At 32.5% G+C, this 18,934-nt stretch overlaps 1 protein-coding gene and 1 long non-coding RNA gene across 3 annotated transcripts in view; both read right to left on the bottom strand.

Moving 5' to 3' along the window:
- Positions 1-18,934, bottom strand: part of LOC128546200 (sushi, von Willebrand factor type A, EGF and pentraxin domain-containing protein 1-like) — a 51,290-nt gene that overhangs the window by 19,931 nt on the left and 12,425 nt on the right. The window lies entirely within an intron of this gene.
- On the bottom strand, positions 3,437-18,924 carry LOC128555041 (uncharacterized). Of its 2 annotated transcripts, XR_008369761.1 has the most exons (4): positions 5,734-18,924; positions 5,047-5,105; positions 4,385-4,445; positions 3,437-3,882 (listed from the first exon to the last, which is right to left on the bottom strand). It is a non-coding gene; the product is annotated as an uncharacterized LOC128555041 (long non-coding RNA). The 2 variants fall into 2 exon arrangements; XR_008369760.1 differs by lacking the exon at positions 5,734-18,924 and having other exon boundaries at positions 5,047-5,499.

Below are 18,934 nucleotides of genomic sequence, written 5' to 3'. Positions count from 1 at the left end.
CAACATCTGGAAAAAGGAGGTCTTGAGTTACGGATCCATACCACTAGAACCAGATTCTAGAGATATGGATCCGTACCCCTAGACACTTTCATTTATATGTGTTATCCGTAGTTCACGGTGCATGTAGTTATTTAACAAAATCCATATACTCTACCCACTTACATTATAAACAGACATTATTTCGCTTTGAGTAACATTAGAATTTTAAAGAAAGAAATATAAAATTATACGAACGTATTGAAGTCCGATTTCAATTCCATTAAATAAGTAAATTTGATGAATTGGTATCCCCCGCCAAAAGGGTTTATGGTGAGGAATGGCAAAAAAATATATCCGGCAAAAAGTTAAGGAAGTTCTAAGAAGCAAATAATTTCATTAGTCAAAACCAATTTAACAGAAAACAAATGTTTAATTAAAGAGTACATAATAAATGTATGATACTTTGATCCTGACTAAAGAATTTATTTTGAATGAAATATGCTTACTAGAATAAGCTTAGATTTTAAAATTAAATGCAGTTAATTGAAATGTGAACTTGAAGTTTAACTGGGACGAAATATTGTCTTTGAGTGGTTTGGCACCAAGTGTTGCTGTTTAAGACCAATTCTCTGTAAGAACCAAAAAATTAAAGAAGGGGTCGGAAACTCATAGTCTCAGAATTACTTCATATTTGCACCCTTTTTAGTATTCAAGCCATATATGAAGAATCAAAGGTGAAAAGATATGAATCAGCTCTGGTTACCATGGAAACGGGAACATTATACTTTTTGCGAAAAATGGCAATTTCTGAGAGTCAAATTTTACTAAAATGTTACAATTTTCTTCACACATAGCGGTCTCTATGTCTGAAATAAATCACTAATTTTCATATTTGCCTGAAATACATATCTGAAGTAATTATTTAAAATAAATATTGTCTTTCAACATTTTCACAGTTTTAGAAGTAACAATTTTATAAATACCCTCTTTTAAGATTTAACATTATCTTTAAAAATTGGTCTGCATGTATATTTTTCAACTTCTAATAGAAAAAAAAGTGCACGCATCTGAATATAATACTTGTATGGATTCAGCAGAGCTATGATACCCATTTCAAAATAAGGAGGAATTTTAGTGGGTCATTCATATTTGAGCTTTTTACAGAAATTTGAAAATTGACAAAAAATGAGTTTTCAGCAAGTTCATTTATGCCTAAATTACAGAATAACCTGAAATAATATTACATTGCCAGATACAGAATTGTAGCAAAACATAACTATTTCATGTAAAATCATTTTACAAAGTTATACTGTCCAACACTTTGTCTAGAAATTAAGGAGAATGTTCCGTTACCATGGCAACGTACAAGAAAATTATAATTCAGACCTTTTTAAAGCACTTTCTGTATCAGTTTTGTATTCTATGAAACACGAAAAGTTCATCTGCAAACTGTCAATGCATCTAATGCACATGAAGCACATTCTGGGCAGAATTAAGGAAGATACAACCATAATAATGATCTATGAAACTTAAAGCATTGTCACAAGGTCAGTTCTCAACAACCTTGTATGCACTTTTCTTTCTTTTGGGTACACTAATTTTGAGTTTCAAAGCAGTTGGAAATACTCATAACCAACTGATACTGGCCTTTAAGGTATTGTATGGTTACTAATCATGGCTGTCCAATTTTTTTTCAAGTTGCCATGGTTACAACATTCATTTTGCATTAAAAAACAGGGATCATCCTAGGTCAAAATTTTAGGGAGGGACTTCTCCCTCCACAGAATTTTGGGAGAAATCGAGGAATTTAAGGAGAAGATTCAGCATAAAAATATCTATGTGTGTTTGTGTAAAGACAATGTCCTCTCACCTTTGGAAATCATTTTGTGGCCATGGAAACAAATAGTAGTAAAAGCAAAATCATGTCTACTTCGCCATTTGATTTAATATATACATTTTAAATACAATTCAAAATTATGAACAAATAACAGTGTAATCAAAGACTGAAAAATATCATGATATTTAAAATAATACAGTATGTTCATGTAATAACAATCATGATGCACATTCTTCCTTTAACAATCAAATTAAATCAAATTATCTACAGAACAGTTTAGTCAATATTTTGCTAGATACAACTTTAAATAAGCCGCGCCATGAGAAAACCAACATAGTGCGTTTGCGACCAGCATGGATCCATACCAGCCTGTGCATCAGCGCAGTCTGGTCAGGATCCATGCTGTTCACTAAGTTTCTCTAATTGCAATATGCCTTGAAAGCGAACAGGATGGATCCTGACCAGACTGCGCGGGCTGCTCTGGATCTATGCTGGTTGCAAAGCCACTATGTTGGTTTTCCCATGGCGCAGCTCAAATGTATTTAATTCTTTCAAACTATCAAGACAATGGCTAGACTTTTTACGGATAGCTATAGATAATGTAGATTAAGACTTTACTAAGTTTATTCAGAAAAAACCCTGATCATGCACATTCCAGTGCCAGTAAATACTCAGTTAATACAAACTACAGTTGCAGACATATCTCCTAATGCTTTTTCTGAAATTTATCAAAATACACAACTAAATCTACTTTATTTATTAAAGTAAATACATGCTGGTAAAATAGGATGTTATATGCCTTGTACATCTTAGAATTAAACCTGTTTTACAGATGACAATTTTACTGGATTTCTGAAGATTAATAGATGTTGTTACATAAATGAGGTCTTAAATTAATCAGAAAGTCAGCTAGAAACTCAGATGTTCTCTTTAATCATTGGCCAATTAGTATATATGGGCTTAAGTTATTACCTAACACAATATAGGTAACTTTACAAATGTATGAATTTTCATTAAAATCTGCATTGCCACATTCTTAGAAAATAAATTTCATCAGAAAATATGATTTTATGATACAGGCTTAAGAGGGGAAAAGAATTGTAATATTTCAACAGTCTCACAAAATCAAGTGTACTAATTCAACCATTGTTTTGTTTTGCTATATTTTCTCAGTTGTTTTTAAAGATTTAAAAAATCTATATGAAATAAAATGATCTATGGTAGAAAATATACAATTAGACCTGCATATGTCTGAGTAATAGGCCTTCATGTATAATTATGCTGTAAATTGGTAACCAAATCTGATGAGAACTGCAAAACATGTGCTTTTTTACAGATATTCAAAGACTGTCATGTGTTTATTCCATTTAGATATGTTCAAGTGCATCTTTTTCAAAATACATTAAATTTTATCAAATTTAAATATAACAAATTTAATGTTATACATGCAAAAGTAATCAAACAGTATCAGATTTTTTTAATTTTAATATAAAGTCAAGAATAAAGATATTTTTCAATTACAGGGCCTTTGGTTAAACAACTATCAACATTTTTAAGAAATGACATTCTATTTTTTCCCATAAAATCTGAAAAAGAAACATTAATGCAAACAAACATAATTCCATCTTCAGGTGTCCAGTGTGAGTTCTTCTATTTATGTCAAAGGCACCAATCATTATTTTGGTCTGTGGCAATCCAAAAAAGGGACAGATCATCACTATTCAGATGTCCATAACTTATTCCAAAAACACTAATTGATGATTCCCCACTTTCAGCCTCTCTATTTGGAAAACACACACACACTATTCATAAATATTTTGCCTTCACAATGACATACTGCATTTCAAAATTGTGTCCTCTACTATAGAGATGAAATGTCATCTTGTCAACACTAAACTACCTGGATCAGACAGTTATGTCACAGACTGCACATTTGCAAGTTATAAAAAGTCTTTTTAGCAGTCCTTGTTATTTTTATTTGATACAGAATCTTGAGAAGGCTGGCTCTTCAGGTGATATCAGAGGTCTTTTGACTGCATTTACTTTTACCATGACTGTAGCTGTCACTGAAAAATAGAGATGTGAGAGAATAACAATCTGACTGTCTTTCATTTGACTATTGGTGGTGCTGGGATGGGGATGGGCTCTCCAGTTAAAATATTTGTGACATCATGTTACTGGGTAGAACTACTGATCTTCTACAAGCCAGCTGGAGGGTTTCCTTTCACAAATTTGTAAATGAATAAAAATTACATACACTATTTCAATCATTTAATAAATTTTATATAAGTAAATGCATAATATATACATCTTTCCTTTATTCTTTTAATGAAAATAATTTATCACATAGCCCTCCCCCTCCTTGAAATGATTTTAAAAGGAACAATTGTATGAAATACATTAAATACTTTTGGCTTTGCTACACTTTGATTAAATTTAAGATACATGAAATTCTAAGCAAAGTTCATAAATATTCTGTCAAAAAATAACATTCAATCAAGCATTTATAAAGATCTGAAATCAGACCTGATCAGACACTAAGACAAACTATAAATAAAATGTAGATACCTTCCTTCCTTTTATTCCAATATAAGGATGGTGATGAGCATTCATTCTTTGAAGAATTAGTCTGGAATAAACACAAATCAAACTAAAATGGTTGTTACTGTTGTTACATTTTGACAGATACAGGATTTTATCCTTTTCAACATTATATGGACCACCTTAAAAGTAAAATCTGTTTCTCATACATGTGCAGAGGGTCCTTTTCTTAAAAAGGGTATATTTTAGAATTTCAAAAACTTATCAATATTTATAGTCACAATACAAATGTATGTCAATATAAGTTATATGAGGTCCTACTAACTATTCTTGTACCATAGATTGAGAGGTCAAGATTTCATACTTGTATGAATATGGGCATGTGGGGGACTTTATTCTTTATTTAAATACATGTAGGCCTCTGATGTGTAAATATATATATATAAACATATTAACTTTGACACAAACCATTTACATTCAATATGTACTTGTAAAACAGTAAAACAGGCATGTGCAGATTAAAACATGCTGACTTATGTGTAGCAATGGATGCAATTAAATGTTTTCATTTTTCAGCATTCAGTGAGTTTTTACTTCAGTAAGTCTATATTTCTACAGGTACTTTTGGAAAACACATACAATGTTGCAAATGACTAAATTATGATTACAACTCTAGAACATCCACTCACTTCATAGTTGTTTGAAACTTTATCATCAAGCAGTCATTTTCAAAAGAAACAACTCACAGCTGAAAAACAAAACAAATAAATTTACAAAAATATATACATTTTGAAATGAAAATATGTCTTTATCTGCTTTTTACAGATAACATAAAAAGCATGCTAATGGTCATTTACAACTAAAATCAGGCTTTTTTCCATTATAAATCTACCTCCAATAAAACGAGGTAATCCCAAAGAAAACAGTATGTTTCTTCCCAAGTCTGAATATAAAATTCCCAAATGTGTTACCTTATATGGGTGTTTGATGTTTTAAAATGGTTTTGAAAATTTGTATATATCTATATTTAGGTTATTACAACAACATTTATAGTGTTGCTCAATTACTGAAATGTAATCCATTAATATTTTACACAAAAAATATCTTTACATAGATTTTGGTAATTTGGAAATTTCCACATTAGACAATTTCTGAGAGCATTTTCCAAATTCCACTGGTGTTGGTGCATGGTATTCCCAAAATGATGGGAAAATGCCTGTAAGTTTTATCTTGGTAAAATAATAAGAAATGTCTGTCCAATATTTAAGACAATAACCTCTGTATGGTCTTTGAATCTGTTGAAGGAAGTGAGCACATATCTTGCATAGCTTGAAATTTTTACATGTCATATTAAAACAAAATATTATGAGACTCACCTGTTTTCAGTGTAGTGTTATCCTTTAACACTGATCCTTCAGTCAGTTGATACAAACTTCACTTATGGAAATAAACAGTTTAGACTCTTCTGCCAGAGTATTTTTCCCAAACAATGTCGCTATTCAGCAAATTTTAAACGTGGACTTGGTTTGAAGGGACACATCCCAGCATCACATGCCCATTTAGCATAAAATCTCTGACTGTCATTGTATCTACATACTAAAAATTTGCAAAATCCGAGTAGAAATCTGAATTCAGCATAATCCAGGAAGTAAACTTAGATAAGCTCTTTGTGATTTCCTAAATGAAGATCATCAAGGGGAGGTAATAAAAATAGGAAAAATGCCCCAAATCATAAACTTTGGCCCAAATCTACAAGAATGTGTCTGAATGACCCACTACGATTTATGTTTCTTTTTGAAATATCATCTTCCCTTTATACAAACAAATATACTTTTCTGCTGAGACCTGTGCACTTTTCAAGACGTAGAGCACAATATAAGCATATGTTTTGCTCCATAAATATATTTTTTCTTGCAGATAAAAGTCTAGATCATACAAGAATCAAATAAATATTTGGAAATATTAGTTTGGTATGAAACCTTGTTCATTTGCCTTTAAAATTTGCAAGTGCGAAAATAAAGGACACTTTCTAGTACTTTCCAGATAACAAAATAGGCAAGCACCCCTACTCTTTTGAAAATTCAGCAAGTTGGGGATCTGCATCCTCGTTTCCATGGAAACCGGGACATATATTGAAAAAATGAAAATCAGGATTTTCTTAATTTTGCACCCTCTTCAAGAAAAAATCGGTTTAAAGGAAATCTGTGACTATGAGTTTCCAACTTTTTTTGGTTCTTACAGAGAATTGGTCTTAACATGTACATCTGAACTTAAAAGAACAAATGTCCTTAAGAGAACACAATCAAGTAAGAAATCTTGAACATGGCTGGGGGGCAAGGTTGGTGCAGTTACAACTAAACATGTTGAAGGTTTGAACATTTTCGAAAAAAAAGTAATGGAAATTCTGGACGTCTCTCCAATATAGTCTTTTGAACATCCAGAACATTTTATTGCATATATGACATTTTGTATTTCACACGTACCGGAAAATTTTATATGGAATTGTCGGCCATTTTTGAAGTGGTATTTATTTCCTTCTATCAGAAATTTACACAGTCCACATTTTTTTCTTTCCACATTGCTTTATTTCTGGTTTCCTTGCCGATTCTGTAAATGATGCTCTTGTGTCAGTGTCAGTTGAGATGACTAAAGGCAATCTCCAATTTTCAAAGCTTGTAGTTGAATGTAAGTTTCATATTGCATATAGGAAGAGATTGGTCGGGCAAGTGACACCCACAGTAGCATATTTTGATTTCATGGAATTAAAATCATACTTCAAAACGTTCGTATAATTGTACAATACCATTTCAATGCACATATGCTACTGATATGTGCCACTTAAACCTTTAGAGCTCATCCAGCCACAACAAGTGCTACATTAAAGATACATCATTGAATACGTAAGTTAATTGATCCCCTGTCACTAAATTTATTTTCATGCATACAGTAAACATAAAAGTAACTTAAAATTTCACAAACTATCCCTACATAAAAATGTCAAGACGATACTATCCAATTTATTTGTTTACAATTACTTCCGATATCTATAACTTTGCAATAATTAACAGCTGTTTTTATGTAAAATGGTCTCAGCAAATGAGGTGTCAGTGGTAATAGAATGTGGATTCTCTTCTCCAGCCACCTGTCCTTATAACTGTCTCTAGTATTGGCAACCTGCATTTACTAGCCTGAGAAACTAAAGCAGAGCGAATGCTATGAAGTATGAAATTGATGTGTCAATGTCTGCCTTTTGCATTATACCCTTAATCCATCTACATATTTTGTCTTTGGTAACGTTTTAAAAGGTTTGAAAAAACTATGACACAACTGTTCTATTGTTCTCTGCGGGTTAGTAACCAAAATGAATACCTACATAGAATACCTGCGCACATGCACAGGTATCATACCATACCTGAGCACATGAAAAGAATGTTAGATGAATTGATCTGGTACTCCTGAATATTTTGTATATTTTCCGTAAATTAATTATAGGTATCTGAAGCTAAATAGCGATATAAATACTATGTATATATTTCTTTATAATTTTCACAATGTCACATACGGTTAAAACGTTTAGCTTCCAATCGGTATATTTAAATAAACTCCTGCGTAGGACCATTCCCACCCCACCCCCTCCACCTTCCCCAATTTCATCTGCGTACTTTTGGTTTATTTCTGGAGATATAACCGTTATGAGAAATGTTGGAAATGTTGAATAAAACATCTCTGAAAGTATATTAGATAAAAGACAAAGTACTTGTCACCAGCGTTTCCAGAAAACAAAAAATACAAGAGAAAACAGTCAGAATTTGTGAAATATGTTACATAGATAATTATTGTAAGAATTAAAGTAACATCGATAACAACATAACACTGAAATAGAAAATTAGTCTGAGGTGATTTTGAACTCATGGTAACGTGCGTAGCAGTCAAACAGCAACCACTACGCCACCGTCCCATTGGTTATTTATATTGGTTATTTAGGATAAAATATTTCGTAAAATAGCAAAAAAAAAAACAACAACAACGAAATATTGACGAAGATTAATGAATGCCAGGTCAATACTTACGGACAATAGATAAAACCTTCTTCAAGTAGCATTTATAAATGTATACTTATGATTTTCAAAAACTGTAAATTTTGACCTTTGAATTACCATCGTAATATTTTCATCTACAATATTCTTGAGATACATTCATGTCTCAGCACTAAAAAAGGAGGAGCAGAAGAAGAAGCAGATAATAATTATAAATATTATTGTTATATGATGATGATGATGATGATGATGATGATGACGACGAAATCGTAAATGCAGAGCCCGAAACTAAGTTTATCATGAAACATGTTTTATAAACACGCAACTAAAGATTACAAAGATAAAAAAAAACAATGAAAAAAAATTGAGGACTTTTCATTCAGTTCAAAAACTTCATGTGAATGTGAACTTCAGAATGTGAAATATTGAAGTTAGGGAGAGTAGAAGCATAGACAATACTGATGCTTTGTTTGTTTGTTTGTTTGTTTTTTCTGTAAAATCAAACAAAGAAAAAACTCCCAACGAATAATCGGCTTACAAAAAAGCTACTCGCTATCGGTGTCACGATTCGCAGAAGCGCGGGTATTTTCAATTCATGAACACCTCCTACTCGGTTAGTAACCTACACATAAACAGACAGTTTTCATTTTCTTGCAAGATTCCTGTTCTTTATTAATAATATTTCAAACCGTAACTCGTAACTATGCACAAAGATTTATTTGAATATCGTTTAAAACCATCTCATCTAAGTGCTTACCGGGCCCTGAATGTTTGAGTAAATCTCCAAACCTAATCTAAACTAAGTTCACACTAATAAAGTCCATACATCTAAGACCAATTAAATGCATAGATTGTATTCTTTGTCCAGAAAGAAGACATACCAGCATTACAGTTTTAACGATTAAATGTTTGAAGTCACTATCTAACTGGATTTGTTCTATACACCATAACACCTTATTAACATCCCCGGTAACATTATATCTTTGGAGTGCCGGTCTTAATAAAATACTCCCCTCATTATTAAAATGCTTGGCCACTGATTATTCAAGTTCACATGTACCAAAGAAAGAACTTAAGGCTGATCTAGCTGTGTTAATGGAACTATAACTCAAAATGATGCTAGAAATTCCAGAATATTATTTATTTTTGGAATAGGTATCTAGTAATTATTCATTGGAAAAACATATCCATATTTCGAAGTTACTCCCGTAATGCATTATTGTGCACTGGAAAAACACGTCAATTTTATCAAACTTTCTCCCGTATTGCATTCTTATCTTTCCATGACTGCAAAATGATATTGACAACATCATCTGATAATCCATTACATTGGAGTGTTTCTCTGATTTTCTGAAAACTGTTAAATGCCGTTCCTTTAGAATTGGATATACTTATATAATTAGGAAAAGTCTCTTGTTACTGTCAATATTGCTTCCATTTGGTCTTGCTCTATTTTCCGTAATGCATACCTATCAAGCTGAAAGGAGGAAACAAATAATTAAGCTTTCCTTTCCAGCTTTAATTGGATGCAATAAGAGAACATATATTCTGGTATCCATGATTAAAACGATTTCATTTGATTATTTAAACGTGAAGCAAATAAATCTAAGTCTGAAATACCATACAAGTCCACAATTATGTGAAACAAATATGCTCTACATACAGTCTGTGTCAAGTTTGAATATCGAGATTCAGAATCTTCAATGACATTACTTTTGCCTGAAATATGCTCTGTTCATAACCATATTTGCCTGAAATATGCTCTGCTGATAACCATAGTTGTTTGATTTGAATAGCGAAAAACCAAAGTGCTGTCACTGTGGTTATTTCATTAAGAATTTGCTTAGTAGAACCCCGCATACTGATTCAGATTACTGTTACAGTATTGTCTGACCTAATTCTTATGTGTACTGAATGTTTATTTTTACAAAAGGTTGTAAACAAAAACACACTGCCTTTAGTTCTGCTGAACATTAATGAATGATTATAATTTGTTACCAAGTGAAATTTTGTCCGAAGTTCAGTCATGTCAGTTGCATGCCGGATTACCCATCCTCATCAAGCAAACGCTAGACGTGACTTATACACACGCCATAACGCTGCTTGACAGAACAAATAGGCAACCCGTTTCCTCGATGGTTTTATTCAATAACACTCCATTCCAGATGCACTATATTTCTAGACTGAAGTGCAGAAAGCTTAAATCCTGAACAAACGCTGACATGGGTCACTTTCCGTTTCTCCGAGCGTTTCCGTTATAAAAACTATTTTGTAGTAATGCAAATACGGTATGCATACACTATACATTTGTACCATGGTCTCACGTACCTAATAAAAGCGCGTTTATAAAAAAAAATAATTGCATAAATATGTCTCTCTGCAGTTATTCTCCAAAACCAGATAAGAAAAATTACAAAAGGTAGTCCGCCAAGCTTTATAAAGTCATCCACTGACCCTCTATAGAAATATATATGGCAACCACGTGACACTACTCAACAAATGAAAGAGCTAGAATCTGGTCGGAGGTAAAACTAACTGTGACTATATCTAAAAGTCTTGAGTTTGAAGTTAATCTATTCCAGTTTTCAAAGTAAATTTCCAGAACTGAAATTTTAAGGCGTGTTTCTTGTCTAAAGAGAAATGCACTCCTCTGGTTCTAAATCCCCCTTATAGTGTTAATGTTTATATGACCTACTTTGCGATGCATGGCTCTATGGTTGTGTTTGGAATGGATGCTTCCTGGAAATCTGCCCTTACCCTTTAACTTATGTACATTATTCAATCATTCTTAAATTTTTATAACTCAAAGTCTGTACTGTTAATAAACACCAATCCATAATGCACTTGAGTTACGTCTTATCTGACCGAAGGTTACTTTAGCACTGATTGGAGATTGCCTGTAGTCATCTCAAGTGGCAGCAATCAGTAGCAAATGTGTATTGAAATGTTTTACTTATTTTTTCAAATGAGTGGTTCATCTTCGAGCTCACGGCTGTACGCGATCAAATAGCATACATACGCGTTACTGATATACAAGCCTTTGTTAAGCTGATTACCGGACGCCTAAATAAGGATAATAGGCGATGCATCCTGTTAATGGACAAATAGAAACCGACTGACGTCGTTGGTTTCACGGACATTTCCCACACAAGAACGTGAGTGACATCTAGTGTGTTGATATGATAGCTGTAATACTTAAATTACAATGTAATGAATGTGGCATGTAACATCGATATGTATCACACCAAGATGCAATGCCTCAATAATGTTCCATAGTTTACGTGTATCACGTTTAGTACCCATGGGTTGCGCATTAAAAAGCTTGTGCGAGAATGTACTCCCGGTGTCAGTTTCTTTTTTTTTCCAATCTTGTAGTATTCAAAGCATTGATAGTAAAAAGTGCTTTAAAAGATGCTTAAAATGTAAGAAAACGTGTTCTATGACAATCGTGTAGTCTGTAGGATACGTCGAAAAACTCTCAAAAGCGAGTTTCACGAGATATGATATAATGAAAAATGGCACATTATTTTAATCATACAGTTACGAAATGGACTGATGCTGATTAAAGCTGTTTGGTCTTCATTAAAGCATCTAATATATTCATGTTTATGCTTAAAGTACGCCCTACTAAACATAGCAGCCCGATCTAAACTCAACTGGTGTGAAATAACGTGATGTATTTTGGTCAATAGATATAACATATAATCCTGCGAGGAAGAACATTGATGATTCTTGATCAAAAGTCGTACAATCATTGTACTGAGACCTGTTATTCAACACGTGGACTCGCTTTACCATCTATAGACAGTTGGCGAAAGCCCCGAGAAAAAAATCCGTAGGCATTTTAAGTACAATATGGTATCATACATCAAAATGTTCGTTGGGATATATGGAATTCAGCCAGGTAGGACACCAAGCTCAAATATTCCTATTCAACTTTTTGTGAGGCCCCAAAAGGGGTGCACGTGATAAGAAATAATAATTGAAAGTAAAATTTTGTTTAAATTACAGGTTAAGGTAAATCTGACTTAAATATATAATAGAGTGGAAAGAGTCAATTATATAATATAATTTGACGTATAAATGTAATTTTCAAGTGAAGTTAAAGACTAAGAGGCCCTAAATTGGGGGTTCTCCGTCAGACGGCATTTACATGATGATGTGACGTATCCAATATGTTAAAATTAGCGGTACATTGGTATTAACATGTAATTAAGAAATGAATGTTTATCCTCTATAGTATCCAGTGCATATAAAAAACTAAGACATATTACATTTTTTTGAAATTTCATATATAGTTCAAGAGGCCCCAAAAGGAGTTACACGCAAAATGAACAATTTTAACCGTACATGCTGCATATCATTTTTGCTATCAACGTAACATTCAGTTAAGTGTGTGGATATACTCACGCAGTCTTAAAACATTAACTGTACGGAAACTTATTGTGTAAAGTAATTTTATTGGTTTTTATTATTGCAGCATCACTTTCTATTGACCTCTGAGAACACTAAACCCGAGACTTTCGCAAAACACTTTGATACATATAGAATAAGTAACTCTGAGAATTTCAAGAAATTGTAGAGCCAATATATTACATATACATGTTACTTCGCTGCATTTCATTTCCTTATTTTCATTTAATGATTACTACAATAAGAGTGCGTAAAATATCGGTTTATTGGTACTAGCTTTTGAGACACATACAGTCAAATTGCCCAATTATGGAATACTGAACCGATATATACACTCAAAAAAGTAAACACACAATACCATATTCTGGCAAATATTTCATTGTTTTTGCAAAACATTGTGTGTAAATATTTGAGGTACATTGATAAACACACATAAATTGCCAGACTTTTCAAAATTCCATTGCATCTGAAGAATAGTGAGAGCTATTCTGTTAACACTGGTGTTGGTGTCACCTTTGGTGACATGTGGTTTTGTAAGTCTTGCCCAGTCATGGTCCTTGTGAAACTTAGAAGTTGTTGAATAGTCGAGCGCAAGGTTTTTGGGCAGGTGTTGTTATTAAAATCGTTATCGGACTTTATCCATGGCCAGAACAGGCATTTTTCAAAAATATTTTGTTGAAGCAGTTGTATGCCATAAGACCAATTGACATTCAGTTGTTTTGAAATGGTGGAGTCACCAGATGTAATAATACTACTACAATATAGAAAATCTTTTGTGACATTACACTACACGTAAATGTTTGTAATCGCGTCTACATCACCCAAAAGTGTTTTGCAAGGTAAAAACTTTAAACTTATCAAACTTAAACTCTTGGTCAATTTATTAATCCTTTAAGAGTATCAAGACTTTTAAGGATATTTGGTATGCCATTCCTTACTGATGATTGAATTTCTGTATATCGAAATATGTAATTAATATGAGTTTCTAAGGTGGTAGTGAAATGAATTACAACACAGGCGCCATATGTTCATGTAAATAAAATCTGGAAAGTAGATCCCTCGGAAGCACCGAAAACAAGGCAATCAGTGAAAATTGCAGACTCGGTTTTATTGAGTCTGTTCATGAGCACTAATGGAAAATGCAACACTGCCCACGCCCCCTAGCTCCGGCTTAAGCAGTATTCAATCTTCAAATCTAAATAAATTGAAATCAATGATCCCGAAGGACCAGAAAATATAACAACACTGAGATGAAGTCGGGGCGACTTTTATCGGCCGCCACACAGCACTTAACACCCGCTGTTGTGAAGTAAATAAAATCTGGAAAGTAGATCCCTCGGAAGCACCGAAAACAAGGCAAACAGTGAAAATTGCAGACTCGGTTTTATTGAGTCTGTTCATGAGCAGTAATGGAAAATGCAACACTGCCCACTGTTGTGAAGTAAATAAAATCTGGAAACACACGTCATGCTTAGACTGTCCTAAAGAATAGATGTTGCATTTTTCTTTTTGAGAGTATTTTCAAAGCACAAGGCTAGACAAAAATATCGCATGAACAAATAATCATTAAGAAAAATTACGTTCGAAGAAAGAACCTCCCCCCTCAAACAAAATCCCCATATCAGTGATTGCATGGATGTGTACATGATTAACTTTTAATATACATGAACAAAATATATTATATAGACAACGAGAAAGATACGGACACACAAAGGAACAAAGTGGAGCACAGATTAGGAACTGTCAGTTGCAGAAACACAACTTGGAAATTAAACCGGTAAAAAGTGAAGTAAACCTTTCTTCTAATCCTTTCAACTTTTCAGAGTTGCGCAACAGTGTAAATAAAAGACGCAATGGCACGAAATGTTTCTGTAAATTTAGATACAAAGTAAGCCTAACAACTATTAAGACATGTACTCAGTTCTTTCAACCTGAGCAAAATAAGCTTCTAGATCATAATAAGCCTAGAACTGAAAAAATGATCATTAACAATTTTTTAATGTTGAGCTGAAACTACATGGAGGGCCCTCAGGTTGGAATCTAGACCTGACCATCACTAAGGTGCCAGGAAAATGATGTGGCGTTTCATGCAGTCATTTGTACATAAAAACGCTTACACTTAGGAACCCTTACAAGTATAACTATCGTTAATAACGAACAACAAAACATGCATACTTAATCTGTTATCAAAATTGTAAACAAACAGATTTCACAGGTCCTGGACACTCTTGTTCCTATAGCATGAATAGAGGCGAGTATATGAGGACCAAGAAGAGCCGATATCTATAATCTGCAAGGCACAAAATTACACAAAATACTAATGATTACATTATTTCTAGCCCTTTTGTGGCTACTTCATAAACACCACCTACCAAAAACGTAGCTGGTTGGGAAAATAGGTGTTACATGTTCACATGAACACTAGTTATCCTTTTCAAGTAATGAAATACTTACAATAATAAAATGTAACTATCAGCTGTGCAATGTCATTGTGACATTTACTGAAGTGGACACACACCAGTACTGGTGTCATGTGGTACATGAAATGCTGACCTCCAGATTGAGCAGCGGAAACCTAAATACTTGAAAACTCCTCCGCTGATACCAAATTGGTTAAAAATGTCTTTGATTTGTCTCTCTGGCTAGCTGAATCAAGTGATCTGATTGTTGTTTAAGGTATATTCCAATGTTACAAGAGATCAGATGAATAAAGAAACATGTATAGGTGACATTGCCAATGAATATAATTGTAGGCTTGCAACTAGTATATCAAGAGGGCACACATTTAAGAATAATCTGGTCTTTGAGCTATATTTATACTATGGCATATTAGTTAAAGTTCCACTTACATCCTATTAAAGAGATGTGAATACCACATATAAAATGGTGAATCATAAATCGTCATATGCTAAATATATTTCAGCAATGATTTTCTGTTAACTAATTACTACTTATTTATCTAAATTGTCATGAAATGTGAGTAATTTAAACCCCTTTGGAGCCTCAATTTTTTATTTTTTATTTCTTTTGGGGGAGGGGGATGTACAAAAAAACTACCTTAGAACAAATATTTAATTGCTGTAAAGAAAATATTCTGGTAAATTTTATGGTTTACAACATATGAAAGAAGAAGGCGATTTACCAATTTTTTTTTCAACAAACTTTAACATTTGCAATAACATGACCCCATAGTGGTGCCTTTTTTATTATTTTGTGTATTAGAATGCCTGTTACACACCTGAACCTTAAATACTTAACCTTATTATCGTAGAGATTTCACAAATAGAGTAAAAACAATATACTTCTAAATTATGCGATACCTATCAAAAATTTCAAAATATTTTTTTAAAAACCCTGTTATGGGCCTCAAATTCTAAGATAATTAGTGTGATAAATATATTTATTCATATTACAATACATTTAATCTAAAACAGATACACATTTCATCAAATAATGATAGAAATGAAAATTCTCTTTAATTTCCCTTAAAATTGAGAAAAAACTAATTGTCCCCTTTTGGGGCCTGACAAAAAAATAAAAATGGATATTTCAGTCTGGTATCCACTCTGGTTGAATAGAAGAAAGAATAACAAACGTTTTAAGGTATTATACCATATTGTACTAAAAATGCCTACGGATTTGTTAACCAGGCCTCTTTTCCAAGTTAGCCAACTGTCTACTAGTTTCCTTTATATTTCTAACATAATGTAGGAGGTACATTTTATTCTGTCAACACAATGGGGACAACTTCTTCCTCAGGTGCATAATTAGTTAGAAAAAATCTTTTTTATCAATATCTTTTCTTTCACAACTGATTTTTTTTTAATTTTGGCAAAATATCATTTATATGGGCATGCTTTATAGTAAACAACTAAATAGATAAGTATGCAGTGATGTAAGTATTTAAACGCCAGTATTATATATATTAGAATGTCATTTTGTTCTTCAAAGTACTAATTGCATCTGTACATATAACTTTGTCTGCAGTATTATTTTTAGCAGATTAGCATTTTAGTATATTGTTTTTCCTAGATTTTACTATGTGTATGTCTTTCATGAAACTATATCCTGCAGGCTGTCTTCTTGTCATGTTTTATGGACATCATTAACAAACACCACAATGGAAATAATGGATATTTCCCTTTTTGTGCTGTCCTAGATTTGATGCGGCTTACACGGTTTTTATTTATGTACATAATAGTTTAATAATTTAATTTGCCAATGTGTATCATGTTTTGATAACACGTCATGTACTTGTTGTCACCAAAAATCTAAAAGGGACACCTTCGTCGGCAAAAGATATGGAACTTATTTATCAAGGTACGAATAAGGAGTTCGTATAAACTGTTTCATTTAAGGAGGTAGGTTACCTTAATATTTGTACGTGCGCATGTCCAACCGGAAGCTAACGTGACGATTTACGACGCTGTTCACGACAATGTAAATGTGTTTGTATATCCATTCTTCTGAAAACAAATCATGAACCTGTCTCCGATCCGATGATTTATGGTTTAATAATGCAGAAATAATGCATAAATTGCCACAGGAACGCTTCAAAACAATGTTGCCTTAAAATGACGTCATTGACCTCATGATGATACGTGTCAGTTACCGCGCAAAATTTAATAGCTTTTATTCTGAAACTACGTAATTCTGTGCATTTTCTTTATTTGAACTACTTTCAAATAACTATTATTTGCTGAAATACTTTATGAGTCTTTTGCTCTGAATTATAATCAATATGTTGCTTCTTTTATGTAGTTATATTGAAATGTTATGCAGAATGAAAGAAAATGGATGATGGTAACCAATGTTATTTGGAATAAAGTTGAGTGAACGGTTACTTGTTACGGCTATTTAAAAAAAAAAACTAGCAGTTTGATTTGTAATACCTACTTTTCAGTTTATGTTGATAATTTGTTACTTATATACTAAACTAATATCTAAAATTGTTCAAATTTCAGTAAAAAATTGTGGTTTCTTGAATTGAATTGACGTTACCATGGAAACGAAGCCCGTGACCTATATAGCTGAGTGTAAAATTCAAAAGCGTTGACACTGGTGAATTTAAGGAACATAGCTTCGGCTCTTTTTTTTTTTCATTTTAACAAAATCCATGAGAATAATAGTAGAATGCTGAACGATTTTTCCATGAAAAATGCCAGACGAAGGGTACTGCTGTAAGTATTTTAAGCTGTGAAATTTGTTTGAATAAATGCAAATAACACGAAAATATAACTTACTTTAGAAATAATACGTTTTAAAGCTGCATAAACAAGAAAGATAATTTTATTCAATATCTTATATAAGAAATTACTACAAAAAGCAAGATATAAGCTATTTTAAACATCTCTTTGCCATGGTTACTTTAAACTTTAAGAAAAATAGGGTACCATGTAAAGTGCTTGGTATTTTGCTAATTATATTACCCAAATATTCCATGTTGTTCATTTACAGAATTGCACTGAAGCCATAAAAAATCCGTTTTTATACATAATTGTTTAAAAATGAGAGAAAATGCGTTACCATGGAAACGCAAGCCCCGCGACATATACATTTTAAGCTTATATTAGAAAGCTAACGCGCATACTAATAAAATTATCAATTATGCAGACTTCTACGGATATCAATGAAACTAAAATACAGTAAAAAGTGTTAAATATCCGTATTTTCCTTCTTCTTTCAATATAAAATACCTTTGGAGGGTTATGTTCTTCAAACCTGGATAAAAATTTAACCTGAAGGGACAGAGATAAACTAAATTGAGATTGTAGCAGTTAAAACATTATATTACACGAAATACAAAAAAGTGCTGCGGTTCGCGTAATATGAATTTACCCTGGTAACAAGGTAACCTACCTCCTTAAAGGCATTATTGAATTTTATTATGGCTTTCGAAAATACTTTCCGTATATCAAATAAAAACACAAAAATTATAATATAGAAATGTAGATGAATAAACTGCAAGCAATTTATATTATCAATCACTTCATAAGTTACAGTGATTTAACATGCTAAACGTAAATATTTAAGGAGAGAGTTTCAAGAGTTTCAAATCCTACTCAATCCTGTATGCATAAACATGTTGTAACTGAATTGTGCTCAATAAAATAATGTTTAAACCAAA

The sequence above is a fragment of the Mercenaria mercenaria genome, unplaced genomic scaffold, assembly GCF_021730395.1.
Source record: "Mercenaria mercenaria strain notata unplaced genomic scaffold, MADL_Memer_1 contig_967, whole genome shotgun sequence".
In the NCBI taxonomy this organism is placed as follows: domain Eukaryota; kingdom Metazoa; phylum Mollusca; class Bivalvia; order Venerida; family Veneridae; genus Mercenaria; species Mercenaria mercenaria.
This window is presented reverse-complemented; position numbering and strand designations above follow the sequence as displayed.